The sequence below is a fragment of the Enhydra lutris genome, unplaced genomic scaffold, assembly GCF_002288905.1.
Source record: "Enhydra lutris kenyoni isolate GAN:26980312 unplaced genomic scaffold, ASM228890v2 scaffoldscaffold45, whole genome shotgun sequence".
Taxonomy (NCBI): domain Eukaryota; kingdom Metazoa; phylum Chordata; class Mammalia; order Carnivora; family Mustelidae; genus Enhydra; species Enhydra lutris.
This window is the reverse complement of record NW_019154129.1, coordinates 10,875,623-10,889,087: the sequence shown is the minus strand read 5'-3', so window position 1 is coordinate 10,889,087 and position 13,465 is coordinate 10,875,623.

Below are 13,465 nucleotides of genomic sequence, written 5' to 3'. Positions count from 1 at the left end.
AATTACTGTAATCATTGTTATTTGATAAACATAGAATCTTAGGTCATTTTCTTTCTTTTTAAATCCGACCGAGATATTGCGATGGTTACAAGCTAAAAACCAGATAAACATACATTTACTTTCTTAATAAATGGAGAACAGTGTTAAGGGTACTGTAATGGGAGAGCCCATTTTCAGCCTAAGCTTCCCCCAACAAGTATTCATTTAGGCTGTGATCTCTGTGAAACAGGCAATCAACTGATTTTGTGTGCGTGGCGGGGGGGGGGGGGGCACCAGTGCTGTTGTTTGCATGAATATATGATGATACCTATACCAAGTGGAGACATGTCAACTTAGGTCTGTACCCACTGGTTTATTTTAGTGGCTAGACATAATAAGACAATGACAATAAAGAACTGAGAAGTACCATGTTTTCCATTATTGTATTTTGATCCGGTGTTGGTTCCTTTTTTAATTATAGAAGTAGACAGCTGAGTCTCATTCCTTATTTTTTCTAAAATCAGATGTATCCCCTGCTCTTTTCCACGATTCCACTCATATACCATCTAAAATTATATAACTTTTTATTTTCCTACATGGTTTATTTCCTTCTCCTCTTGTGCTCTACCCAAATTCCTACTTCCACTGTGGTCTGTGATCCTTATCAGTTTAATTATGTAATTTCCAGTTTTCACCTTAATTGAGTCACCTTCACATTGGACTATTGGTTTGTGATTTGGGCGACAGAAGATGTGGTCAGTGTGTTTTTATCTCTTATAATAATCGTGTGAATAAGGGTTTAATAATTTTCAGATTGTTCCATAATGAATATACATATATATTGTCTTCAAAGTCGATAGCTATCTTATAAAGTAGTGTGAGGAAGTAGATTCCTATCCTATTTCTCCTTTTGGGAAAGGAGGAAAACAGTACTGGCTTCCCTCACTGCCATCCCACTAAGATATAAAGATGCTCGAGAGAACATTTGAAAGAACTTGACAGATGCCCTTGGAGAGAAAGCATTACTTTACTCACTGGTGTTTTGAATATCATGAGAGTTTGAATTACGAATGAGTACATCCGAGCACATAATCGGTTAAGGACACTTTCCGACTCATTGTGGACACTGCTCACAGGCAGAATTGATTGTGCGACTCCAATCGCTAGAGCCATGGGGATATCAGACACAGCTACATCCATCTAATTCAGGAAGGACTTGAAATCGCTCCTCATTTTCAGGGCTCAAAAAAACAGAGCTTTTTCACATTCACCCTGAAGATGGAGCCATTTAACATTTTGGATACTTTATGATTTTAAAATTAATAACTTTGAATTGACTTTGTTTTGAGACAGTAATGTTCTCGGATCTTCTTTTCCCCTTATATACGATGATTGTTACCCAACAAACAAACAAAAAAGAGTGTTAGAAATATTTGGTTTGCTCATGGCAATCTGGGCACCAGTCTGTGACCTTCCCCGTATTTACGGAGGTCATTTTTCTTGTTTCCTTTTGTTCCCCCTATCTGTCGATACAGGAAATTAAGTATTTAAGTATTTTCCAAATATGTTTCAAATTCTCATCATTGATGGCTGGCTGCAAATAAAAAGCATATTTTAAAAGCAACGTACAAGAAGGACTATGTTTATTTCATATAATAAATGTACTTGTACTGGCCTTCAAGTTTGATTTGAATCTGGAATCTTTGAGTCAGGAGGATCCTAGGGGATGTCTGATCTTCCTTTTCATGTGGTCCCTTAAGACTCTTATTTATATACTTTTATTAGTTACTATGGCTGGATTAAACTGTCTGTGATTAATTATATAATTCCCAAATCTAACCTTAATTGATCTCTTTAACAATGACTTGTCTTTTTCCACTTGTAAATGAAGGTAAAGTAGATCTAGATTGGCATTTCCTGTCATTAAGGAGCTCTCAGTTCTCATAGTTGAACGTCTTCAAATGAAGAAGGTAATGCCTACACCGAATTAGGTTTCACTTAGAACATCAGTTGTCTGTACGAGGAAGGACAAAAGGAATGTAGATGCCAGGCCATCTGGAGATGGGTCGGACACAGGTGAAATGTCATGATACATGATAATAGCAGCACTGGAAGTGTAGCTGTCTTACTACAAGGAGGGTGGGAGTGGATAGAAATCTAGGAAGCCATATGCAGCAGGGTACCCCTGGAGCAACTGTTGGACAACTTATGGTTGTATTAGAAGAGAAGTGGGCACCACATGGGGGTTTTTCCTCCTTTACCTGTTCAGGACTGAGGTTCTCTGACTCTGTGATTATGATGCAGGGATTTCTTGAGAACAGCTTTTAGTGGCACTTCCACTTTACTTTCTGGGAGGCTGGATCCCAGTTCCCTCTCCCATGTCACTTGTGCCTGCAGCTGGGGCCATTTGATCATTTTAGGTAGCCTTCATCTTATGAAGGACCTGTTCTAACCTTAGGAGAAGTGTTAAGTGTTGGAGACTCCATTTTTGGAATCTTTTTTTTTTTTTTTTTTAAAGATTTTATTCATTTATTTGACAGAGATCACAAGTAGACAGAGAGGCAGGCAGAGAGAGAGAGAGAGAGAGGGAAGCAGGCTCCCTGCTGAGCAGAGAGCCTGATGCGGGACTCGATCCCAGGACCCTGAGATCATGACCTGAGCCGAAGGCAGCGGCTTAACCCACTGAGCCACCCAGGCGCCCCCATTTTTGGAATCTTTTGATGTCTTGGATGTGGGCCATCTTTTAGGGGCTGAGCTCTAGCGTCCACCTCATCTCACTGTCTGGAGCCTTGCCTTGGAGGCTTAGAGGCTGTGGTGTGTTGCCCACTAAGGTATCAGTCCCATAGTCTGTATGGCAGCCACAACCACAACAACTACCACCACCACCACCACAACTATTATTACTAATGCTGCTACTTGTTTCTCCTCCTCTTCCTCCACCTTCTCGTATGATTATTGTTGTTGTTATTGTTATTTTTAAACATGTATGTCTATGAAGCAAATTAACCCAAAGCTTAATGTGTCAAAAACAGAGACATGTATTAATGTTCATAGTTTCTATGGTCAGGAATCAGAGAGATGCAGAGTTGGGATTCACAATTTTATATGGTACCAGCTGCATCTCTTTTGTAGATGCCCTTTATATAGGTGAGGTACTTCCCTTCTATTCCTGGACTGTTGAGTTTTCCTAATCATGAAAGGATCTTGGCTTTTGTCAAGTTCTTTGTTGCATCTGTTGAGATGCTCACGTCATGTTGTCTTTCATTCTGTTACTGTCACATATTACATCGACAGATTTTCATATGTCATGGTTGAAAATTCTTTTTATGTGTTGCTGGATTTGGTTTGCTAATGTCTTGAGAATTTATTGTGTCTGTATTTATAATGGATATTATATTTGTTTTGTGATATTTTTGTCCACTTTTGATGTCAAGGTAATATTGACCTCAGTAAATGAGTTGGGATGTTTTAGCTACTCTTCCATTCTTTTGGAAGAGATTTAAAAGGGTTGTTAATTCTTTGAGATTTAGGTACAAGTCACCAGCAAAACCATCTTGTCCTGGGTTTTTTCTTTGTGGGAAGTTTTTTGTTCACTGATTCAATTTCTGAACTTGGTATAGGTCTGTTCAGATTTTCTCTCTCTTGATTTTTATAGTTTGTATTTTTTGAGGAATTGTTCCCTTTTATCCTGGTTATCTAATTTTCTTAAAAACAATAACAACAACAACATACAGTTGCTCATAGTATTCCTATATCCTCTTTTTATTTTATTCTTACTTTCTTTTTTCTTTTTTTAAGATTTTATTCATTTATTTGACAGACAGAGATCACAAGCAGGCAGAGAGAGGAGGAAGCAGGCTTCCCACCAAGCAGAGAGCCCGATGTGGGGCTTGATCTCAGGACCATGGGATCACAACCTGAGCCAAAGGCAGAGGCTCCAACCCACTGAGCCACCCAGGCGCCCCTTATTCTTACTTTCTGTTTTGAATTCATCATTTGGATACTTTGATTCTTAATGTGATTTTTTCCCTCAGTTCTTTGACCATACTTACAATAATGTTTTGAGGGGTGCCCAGGTGGCTCAGTCAAGTTGAGCTCCTAACTGATGGTTTTGGCTCAGGTCATGATCTCAGGTTGGGAGACTTGAGCTCTGTGACTGGCTTTGCGCCCAGAAGGGAGTTTGCTTGAGATTGTCTCTCTCCCTCTCCTTCGCCCCACCCCAGCTCATGAGCTTGCTCTCTTGCTCACTGTCTCTCTCTCAAATAAATAAATAAATCTTTTTAAAAAATAGTAATGTCTTGAGGCCTTTTTCAGCTAAATCCAGCATCTGGTGATACTCACAGATAGTATCTATCGACTGCTTTTTCCTTGAGTACTGGTCACAATTTCTTATTCTTCATGTGTCTCTTAATTTTTTTCTTGGAAAATAGATGTTTAGATATCAATGTAGCAACTCTGATTCTGGTGTTCCCCAGATAGTAATTGTTCCTGCTGTTTTTGTTGTTTGTTTGTTTATAAACTTGTCTGGGTTAAATCTGTGAAATCCGTTTCCCCCCTGGTATGTGGCCATTGATGTCTTTGTTCATTTCTTGTTTTTGTTGTTGCTATTGTTCTGCTTCTTTTGTTTTAAGCTTTGGTTTCCAAGGGCTTTTTCCATTGTCTCTGTAGCTTAACAGCCGGCCAATAATTGAACTAAGGCTGTGTTTCAATAAGAAGTCTACTGTCCTCTGTTCATAGGTCTGTGTAGGGAAGTGTATCTAGCGTTCAGGTCATTTTCAAGTCTTCCCAAGTGTTTACATTCTGTTGGGCCCTTTTACATTGCCACTTTATTGGCACACTGCCTCAAGATCAGTCAGGAATGTTTGAGCAGAATAGGCCTTCTCCAGGCTACAATGAACTGTACAGGGTCTCAATTTGGAATATGCTTGCCCCAACCACAACTTTAGGCCATTTATGTTATTGGCTTTCCCCCAGTGATGCTGCTGGATTTAGTCACTGTTCTCCATTTCACATCAAGTGAGCCCTTTTTGACCGTGGCAGTAATGCTGCCAGTACTCATAGCCTGCCCCAACAAGGCAGAGACTTCATGCTAACAGGGGATGGGAGCAGCCCCATCTAGAACACCAGATTCCCATTGTTACTACCTGAAGCCCAGTAGTTTTTCAGGTAAATGCTTCTCTGATTGTTGCTTTTGGTTAATTTTGAGAGTGTAGAAATGCTATTTTGTGGTGGTTTGATCAATTTTGTCTAGTTTTATACTTAATTTTTTTGGAAAAAGGATTTGCTGGGCTCCTCACTGAGCCATGGCTGGTAGTTCTGACCATTTTAATGTGCATTTGCATCCTGTAATCCAGCAAAGGGCACAGCACAGCATACTGGAAAATCTTGTTTAAAAATAGTAATTATAAAAAAATAGTAATTATAGTTTGTGACTATATTTATTCTTGTGAGAAAGACAAATCCCCACGTGTTGATGTGAGAGGTCTCATTTTGGGACCATTTGGGATTTTCCTTAAAGTTTTTCCAGTATACTGGTTAGGAGGTAGGACCTTTGGAAGGTGCTTATGTCATGAGAGTGGGGGTTTCCTGAATGGGATTGGTGTTCTTATAAAAGAGACCTGAGAAATCTCCTTTGAGCCTTTCCACCATGTGAGGTCACAGTGAGAAGAAGGCCATCAGTAAGGAAGCAGGTTCTCACCAGACACTACGTCCAATCTGGTCTTGGACTAGTTAGTCTCCAGAACCATGAGAAATAAATTTCTATTGTTTATAAGCTAAATAGTTCATGGTATTTTTGTTATAACAGCCTAGAAGGACTAAGACAGTAGGCCGCACTAGCTGTATTTAATCAACTCACAAAATCTTGAGGTGTCACATAATTAAGATTTATGCCTTGCTATCATTGTGATCTGATGAAAATTGGGTTTGTCCCTGGGTATAGGCTTTTTCTAGATCTTCTAGATGACTCAGTCATCTTGGAATGCTTTTGGTTCAAGCCTCATGGATAGGGAGAAAGAACTTGGAAATTATGTGGAATGTTTCCTGGAAATACTTTATACCATCTCTGCATTGGCTAGAGCAGTCACATGGTCCTGTGGGGACACAAAGGAAATGGGAAATGTGGTCTTTCCATGTGCCAAGGGAGACTATGAAAATATTTGATGAATAGGGACTGTTGAATTTCTACTCTCGCTTTTGGGAGGTCCTATTATGGTTAGCATCCTTATTCTGTGGAAAGGAAAACTGGGACACAGAGATGGTGAATAACTTGCCCAAGGTGTGTTCTTTCAAGTAAGTTATTGGAGGATTAGATACTGGAAATAGTATTTATTGACTTCTAATCCAGTGTTGGTTTTATTTTCCTTAACTTTACCCTTCTACTTTTACAAAGCATCATTTTTAATTGACATAGATTAAGATACAGCAAAATAATTTTAGAAAAATTAGAAAGACCTACTTATAATTCCACCAACCACTTCTGATTATTTTTACTGTATGCATGTTCTTTATGGATATATGTTACATGTTCAAGTGGTTATATGCATTTTTATGCATTTTTTAAAATTCTTGTTTTCAACATATAAACATTATTCACAAGTCTGCCCTTTTCTAATTATTTTGATTCCTATATAGCATTTTACTGAGTGGATCTAATATTTACTCAGCCATTCTCCTATTATGTGTGTAAGTTGTTTTCAACTCATTTAAACCTATATACCTCAGTGTGATTTAACCATTACTTTAAAATAGTATTTATTGTAATAAAGGCTAATTAGGTTGGATATTCTGACTACCTCTGAACATTTAGGAAAGCTCATAGTTAAATGGTATAGCCTTTAACTTATTTCTTTTATGTTGCTTACTGAAACATGTGCATATAGTGAAGCCCTATTTTTATATAATTATTTTTAATGAAAATATTTAGCTTTTGAAAAATAAAATAAATTCTAAAAAAGATTTGAATGAGCCTCTTAATATAGTTTATTATCAATGTAATATAATATTTCATTGAAATTTGTTCATACTAATTTATTAGTGAGGGATGGAGGAAGAAAGGAAACTCAGAAGTGTCAGATTATATATATTAATTCACTGGCTAATACTGTTGAGCACTCCCTAAATTCCTGGCAATCTTTTAGAAACTGAAGATATATCATGAAAAATGAAAACAAAAAAACAAATTTCTTTTCCTCAAGAAACTTTTGGTGTTCTAGGGGTGGGGAGAATACAGGAAACACAGACTTACATATAAACAAATGATATATAATGTCATTGCCTTCAAGAAAAACAAAAAAAGGCAAGGAGAATAGAATGTGATAGACATTTGGCTGGATATTGTTTGTTGTGTTCACAGTGAGGAGGTTGGTAGGACTGGAGTGGGGGCAATGAGAGACACAAGAATAGTACTATATGACATCAGAGAATTCGTGGGGTAGAGCTTTGAAGATCATGGTATGAACCTAGGATTTTTCTTTGAGCACAGTAGGAAGCTATTGGAGGATACAGAGCAGAGGGATAGCATGACATGCACATTTTAAAGAAATACTGCATCTGTTGGTTGGAAAATACATGTGGAGGAAGGTAGAAGCAGGGAGTTCAGTGTTGGGGGTAAGAAGCATTATTAAAATCATCCAGGTGACAGATGACTAGGTTGGTAGAAATTCAGGTGTGAGAAATGGCCAGAGTTTGCATATATTTCAAAAGAAGATACAGCATGATTAGGTAGGGAACTGTGGGATGTGCAAAAGAGAGGAGTCAGTGGTTTCTACAGGTATTTTATCCTGACAGTTTGGAAATGGAAGCACTATTTATTTCCAAGATGGATTGCAAAAGGAGCAGATTTTCATGGAGGGGAAGAAGGAAGGAGAGAGAGTGAATTCAAGAAGAGGGAAGAATTGCGAGTTCATGCTTGGACATACTCAGCATGAGACCCTGATTGATTTTCAAGGAGAGATGTCAAGGAAACAGTTGGTTCTTTGAGTCTGGAGAACAAGGAAGAGGTTTGGCATGGAGATGCAAATTTAGGATTCTCCATTTTATAGATGGTATTTGATTCCTTTAGACAGGACAAGATCACACCCCATCACCATGTGCACATGTCATAATATATGCAACATTAAAAAAAATATATTTCTCCTGTGACTCCACTTCCCCTCCATCTGCCACCCTGTTTCTCTTTTCTCTGATCTCCTTTGCACAAAACTCCAAAATAAAACGTGTCTATATTTGCTATCATTTTTTTTTTTCTCCTTCTTTTCTCTCTTGAATTCATTCCAAGGAGGCTTCCCTCCTGCCTACCTTCTGGGTGATCTTATCCTGTCACAAGGCGTTCAATACTGACAATAAGCTGATTATCTCCATTTTACAATGAAGAAACTGAAGTTCGGAGAGGTTAAGGCCACTTGAGTATTCAATAGCAGAACTTAAACCATGGCCTTGCTTTACTGTCTGCAGCCTGCCTCTTTCCACAGTGTACTTCTCGACCAAACAGCATAGCGTTTGCAAACAGGGTCTTGGAAGGAGAGTGGCTTCATTGCCACTTTGCACTGAACATGTTACAATTTCCTTGTAATTATCTAAATAGAATACAGTATCTCACCCCCAATCAATGTACGGGTTTAAATTGTTTATGCCTACTTCTTTATAAGAAATAAAACTTGGGGACAGACTGTGGACTTGATACTGTGCTTTATTTTAAAGCATTGTAATTTCATAGAAATCATTTAATCTTTTAAAAACATATGATACTGATGTGGTTGGTGAACATGAGTATAGGGGGCAGGAGGAGGTTTGGGTCTTCTTTCCTTGACATCCTAAACAGTAGAAGACCCGTGCCTTTCAGAGAAGGGCAACAGGATGTGTTATCTTCCTCAGAGCTACGGACAGACAGACCCGCATCTTTGTGGCCTAAATAGTTGTGACTTAAAGTCGATCTTGTATTGCTCTGGCATTATTATTTCTGTCTTCCTTGGATATTTGTTCCCTGCAGTAGAAGTAGGAAGATCTCCCAGGGGACTTGAACAACATTTGTTCTGACATGATCGTGTCTTTGTATGCACTCATTTTGGCTGAGATCTTAGAGACAGGACAGAATGATGCCTTAGAAGCCAAATGTGGTGAAATGCTTTTAACCGTTCATCAGTTCATCATGGCAGGTCTAAAATCTACTCTTTTCTAGATTAATTCATTCAAAAATACACTGAGTGGTAGCTCAGGATTAGAGAATGATTTTAGGTGATAATTTGCTTACCAAAGGAATTTGGACTGAGTTTGAAGAGAGAGAGTGTATGAATTGTCAGAAATCTAGAGGCAGGGACTGTTACTTGCAGAGGTATGAATGCAAGAACAAAGCCATTGTCCATATGGGACGTAAAGATACTTACTTGGTTGAAGAGAAGACTACACAAAGAGATACTGAGAATAGAGAAGATTGTGGTAGAATGTCTAGAGGACTGTGAGGTCCTGGAGCAGAACTGGAGTGTGGAGAGAGGAAGCTTTTATTGTAGACTGTGTCATAGGCTGCATTTGGATGGGTTATGAATCAGTGAGAGGAGAGACTGGAGTCAGGCAGCATGATGGAAGCTGACATAGTGATGGCTGTGTCCGGAGGTGATGCTGACCTGGTCTAGAGAAGGGGGTCAAGGAGCATGGCACTCCTGGTGCTGATGAGGAGTGGAAGGGAGATGGGGGAATAGGTCAGTCTTCTGAGTGCTTGATCTTAGGGTATAGTATAGTACCCCAATGAACATGGGGGTAGCGCTGGTATGCAGCAGGCCCTGAGTTGGGGAAATCTAGTCTTCACTCCAATACTGAAATGATTCACAGTCTGGGCTACTCATTTGATGTTCTTGCACCTTAATTTCTCATTTATTAAGTAGCACAAGTGAACTACATTGACTTAATATCCATCTGGCATGTTTTTGTTTTTTTTAAAAAAGATTTTATTTATTTATTTGACAGAGATCACAAGTAGGCAGAAAGGCAGGCAGAGAGAGAGGAAGGGAAGCAAGCTCTCTGCTAGGCAGAGAGCCCGATGCGGGGCTCAATCCCAGGACCCTGGGATCATGACCTGAGCTGAAGGCAAAGGCATATCCCACTGGGCCACCCAGGTGCCCCCATCTGGCATGTTTTTGAGTATCAGTTTTTGTGCACCAGGTAGAGAGGATGTAGTGGTACACCAGAAACCCCTTTATGATAGATTCACAATAAAAAGTCATTCCCATGTTTTGCCCTGAGTGCCTGGATGGGGACAACATAGGATGCCATGGGACTACCTAAGGGAGGTCAAGAAAAACATTCTGCCAACCTGAGGAAGTAACTCAGGATGGGAGTAGGAATTTTAGTGGAGAGAAGAGTTAGTTCAGGCAATGAGGAAGAAGGAAGAGTAGAACAGTGGAGTGGGCTAAGGTGCTGGTTTGAACAGAGGCCCACGTGTGAGCAAGCAGAGACACTGGACAAGGGCCCATACGGGAATGAAAGGGGTGTAGGCGAAGAAGGGAAAGGCAGCAGTCACACCGCCCAGCATCTCCTCCACCATCTAAATGGTGGGAACTTTGGGCATAATTGTCAACAAAGGGATAACTTGATCCCACATGCACTGTAAGATTCCTCTGCTTCGTTGTGGAAAACAGATTGGAGGAGATCAAATGAGAACCACATGTACCAGTTTGGAGATGTTTATGTGAATCCAGGCTAGAGATCAGGGCACAGGTGGTACCAGTGGGAACTGAGAAAATAGATGGGTTTAATTCATATTTAGGAAGTGAAATATACTTTGCTTGGTGACTGCTGTGGGTATGATGGCAAAATGGGCAACAATGGAAGGTGGGGAAGGTGAGGGGATGTCTAGATAACGTTAACACATGTTTGACACGTGGAAGTCAGCTTCCGTCTCGGGACCCGGTACTTCTTAGAATGTTACTAATATTAAGGATTTTGTGTGTGTGTGTGTGTGTGTGTGTGTGTGTGTTGAATTTGAACTATTCTCATTATGCCATAGCAAATCTTCCTACACATATGTGCTTATAATACATATATATATATATATATACTTGTATCTTCCATATACTCACTAATGCACATCTGGAATGAAATACACCGAAACATTAACAGTGGTTATCTCAAGGATGCAGACTGTGGGCGATTTATTTTTTATGCTTCTCTCTCTATTTGTCTGATTTTCTACCATGAGAAAAAAAAAGTTTTTCCTTCCTAAGACCAAGAAACAATTAAAGGTTTGAGGAGAAATGTATCTGCCACTATTGATTTTGTTTTAACAAAAAAAGGTGGCTAAACCCAAAATACCATCTTTATAAACCTGGCTGGCAATTCCTTCCCTGATGTTATAGTCTATTTCAGACAAAGAAAAGAGGTGTATGATCCCAAAACCTTCAGCTGTGAGGAAAACAAAATGAAGATCAATATATTTTGTCCCTGTTTGTATTTTCCGCTAACTCCTTGTTTCCCGGCTACCAGAGTGCTATCAACTTCAGTAACTAAATTAAAAACTATAGAGCTGTGAACAAAGAAATCTTGGAAATAATGAGACTACTCTGCAGGAAGTGGAGGAAAAGTATATATAAAGGGCATATTATGGTGTGCCGGCATTGTTCTTATCTTTAAACGCAAATCAAAATGCAGACTTTTCTAATACTGAGACTTGAAGCACATACAATTCGCTTTTTTTTTTTTTTTTGCCAAATATATAAATTTCATATTGCCAAAGTATTATTGGGCCAAGAGAGCAATTTGATTTTCTTTTACTAAGGGATCTGGAATAAAAGAGACTAAGAGGAAGTTTGGTGAGCCAAAACCAAATGAGACCCCATGCACAATGTAAAACAAAGCTAGTCAATCCTGAAACGTTTTAACCCGTTTTATTTATCTAACCCAGCATGGACCTGGGCACACATATTAAGAGTCTTCCATGTTCTGTGTGGCTTCGATGACCTCCGAAAACTACCTGTGACATTCTGCATCACGGAATGGTCCCATTTTCCATCTGTTGTCATGCCATTGTTTTGTTTACCAGCAGCTGTCAGATGGGTATTATAATGAATGCTTTCGTAGCAAATGTTATAAAACCAAATATAACAAGTGTTTGGGATGAAGCTGACAGCACAGGTGGATACAGAGTGACTACAAAGAGACTGGAAATGGGGCTTTCTCATCTGTATCAGGAATCGGTGCATTGTGAGGTGTCTCATGCGCTGGTTCACAAGTGCCTAATTCTGCCAACTCAAAAATAAACTTCTCAGCTGTTCATGCAGCGTTGCCCACATCATTTGTTACAGGGAGCTCTTTGGTTGCTCAGAGTCACTGTGACTTTGCTTTTTTTCAGAGGTATTATGCTCACCCATGAGCTAGGTATGGTCCTATGTTCATGTGCAAACACACCACTTTTTGCATGTGTTAAAAAGCTGGCCCCTGCATTACCTTGTTCTGGCCCCCGAGTCTGCTATGGGGCTTAGGAAGGTGAGCATTCATAATCATCTCCTCACTGTGTTCCGATGCCCCTGTGGCAAGACCACACTTTGAGGACTCCTTGCCTTAGCATGAGCGCTCTCTGCTCTGCTTCCATTGCTTATTTTTGAATTGCCCACAGGGACAGTACAGTTAGCACGGTTAATTCACTCAACCACCACTTCCAAACTCTTCCTGCTCTCCTCACCAGTAGAAGGGTGTGTTTGGACCCCAAAGGAGAGGGATGAAGCAAGCAGAAAGGCATGCAGTAGTTCTGGGGATTCCTCTCTCCTTACACCCAGGACTCTGGGGCCATCAATCTACCTGCACCCACCATGCTTGCTGGAGGGGCTGGGAGGTAGCTGAGGTATCGAGGCCCTCAAAACCATAGGGATGGGTTGGCCTCCTTACTCCAGTTGTTGGGGATATTGTAAGCCGTGACCTGGTACCAATAGATGTGGGCCACAGAGGATGGTGTGTTGCATTTTTGGGGAAGATTTAAAAAAATTTTTTTAAAGTAATCTCTACACCCTATGCGGGGCTCTAACTCACAACCCTGAAATCAAGAGTCACCTGCTCTACCAGCTGAACCAGCCACGTGCCCTAGCCAGTTGCATTTATTTGAGGCCTCATTTCCCCGTTCCCCAGGATTTTGTCTCTCTCTCTGGTTGTTGTTAAGAAGATCTCATCCCTAGAGTTCATGCATTCCACCAATAAAGTGGTATATATGCCACACTCCCTTTTTTTCCTGTGAAATGAAAGAGAAATATTTTGTGTCTATGTGTATGTGTACTTTTATTATTATTATTATTATTTTTTGTTCTCCCTCCTCAGAGTAGGGAGAGAAAACCATAACAACAAGTCTAGAGCATGGATCTGTTTTGTTTTCTTTACACCCCGGGCCCAAAAAATGTGTTTGTGAAATCCTCGATGAATACCCCAGGGCTTCACATTCTGGAGATGTTGAGTGAGTGAGTAAATGAATGCTCAGACAGTCATTTGGATGAATCTGTTTTGCTTCAAT